The sequence below is a fragment of the Panthera leo genome, chromosome B1 (genome assembly GCF_018350215.1).
Source record: "Panthera leo isolate Ple1 chromosome B1, P.leo_Ple1_pat1.1, whole genome shotgun sequence".
NCBI classification, from domain to species: Eukaryota; Metazoa; Chordata; class Mammalia; order Carnivora; family Felidae; genus Panthera; species Panthera leo.
In genome coordinates, this window is record NC_056682.1 from 59,865,819 (window position 1) to 59,867,975 (window position 2,157).

The following is a 2,157-nucleotide window of genomic DNA, read 5'->3' on the forward strand; positions in this document are numbered from 1 at the left end:
GCCTGCAGAATTAGAAGTAAAAGGGAGGCTGCAGATTCCTGAACACAGAAGAGAGCATCATTCTGAGTAAAGACCTTCTTTTGATGGGGAAAGTTGGCATAAACCCACAGGGAAGAAGTGAGGGAACCAAGTCCCTTGAACTCCCACGACCTGTCATGGCTCCCCGGGGCTGAACCCAAACAGAGCCTGAAGGAATCTGTTGAATTGCACAGGTCAGCTTCTGAGGGCAAGAGTGGGATGGAGGAGAGCGGAAAGAGAAATCTATCGGGCCTCAGAAAGATACCAGTCAGAGGATCCTGGGGGACAAAGTGACAAGAGCAGACTGATAGATCCTCATATTTAAATACTCGTATTTTCATAACCTTAATACAATTTTGTGGCAGCTTGGACTAAAGGAATATTTTCAAATTTCTTTTCTGATCCATTAAGAAGACATAGGGAGCCCAAAGGAGGTATTGTCTTCATTTCCTTCCATACGTAATATTCCAAGTCATAAGGAAGCAATCTGTGAGCATTACTCTTTTCAGCAATGACTCATGTCACTTCAGGATTGCTGTCACATAAATGTTGTGGTGAGCAAACAACTATTGGTTCACAAACAGCTTTGTCACAAACAGACAAATGCCACAACTGGTCAGCAAAGCAGGGGACTCTTGTTTATTAATTTGTTTCTCCTGGTGGTTTGATCTGGAAATGTTTTATATATGGCTGTCTTGATGGTCTCTAGCACTCAGCCTTCTTGGAACAGTGTCGGATGTCATCTGCTTCAAATCCTTCAACCTTTTTTCTTTCTCCAATTCTCTTTGTTGAGCCTTCGTTTGTCTATAATTTTTTAACCCCCGACCTCAAGCTTGCTGACTGCTTTGATAGTCTAAGATCTGCTTACTGGGTTTGGTTGACCAAACATAGCCATGCAGGTGAGGTTTTGAGAAAACACTACATGCCAACAGCCTCAGGTAATTTCTGACAGTCATCACCCATCATCCCGTGGACATTAAGTAGAAGAGATTAGTGCAGGTATGGCATTTTATGTGAATGCTGAAAGGCAAACTAAGTTGGATTCTAGAAATCCACCCAAGGGATGAGCAGTCCTGCTAGACGAAAGTGCAGCAAGAGGGCAAAAGATACATTAGGTGAGGCAATGTGAAAAAGAAGTTATTTGCAATGTGGATGTGAGTGAGAGAGAAGATGAACCCAACTCATCTTTCAGTTTGGATCATAATTTACTTTAATTCCATGCAAGTGAGAAAATTTAACATTTCAACTAGAGCAAACTGTAATGAAAGACAGGTTCTCGGCTGGGTTTGATCTTTTTCTGATTTGTCAAAATCTGAAAGCCTGAAAACCATCAAAAGAAGAGAAGAAACACATGTGGGCAGTTGAGGCCTTGAGGAAGACCCCATGGGGTCAAGAAACTGCTGAGACCACATAGTGCATTCTGAATCGGCACTAGTCTTGTGTTCTGAGGAAAATACGGCTTTGTGAGCTCTTGAGGTATGTGTGGGAAGCTGAACTCTGCTGGAAGGCAATGAGCTGCTTCTAGCTCTTGTTAGAAGGCACACCTTTAAATTCCAGAGAGCTAAAGCCATGTTACATAGTATCCTAGATGAATAAATGTTAAGATTTTAAGATTTACAGATGAAAGAGACTAGGTAAGTACGAAACATTTTAATTGGCAATGTAGGCTACAGGTATACATTATCTATTATACAGTGGTAGTAAAATTACTTTGATTTGGAGTAGGATAGGCACACCTCGTTATAATGGATTCATCATTCTACCTGCATTGGCCTGTTAGGAATTGAAAAAAAAAAATACAATCAAAACACAACAATTCTCTCATATGAGAGTGATTTTATTTGTTGTTTTTCTGTGAACTATCTGCTATTTAACAAAGAGTGATGGCCTCTCTAGTTTGAGGTAGCACATTGGCATGTTCCATTAATCAATAGTTAAACAAATGGGTACTTAAAACATACGTCCCAGTCCCTCCAATTAAAATTTTTTTTCTCAACTATTAGGACCTAGGATAGAAATGAATGGGTCAAGATATTTGTAGAACTGACTGTGTACACGTGTTTCCTGTAAACGAAACTGACTCAACCCTGAGGTAGGAGGGTGCTTTTCTAGAGAGCTCTCCTGATTACGCACATAATG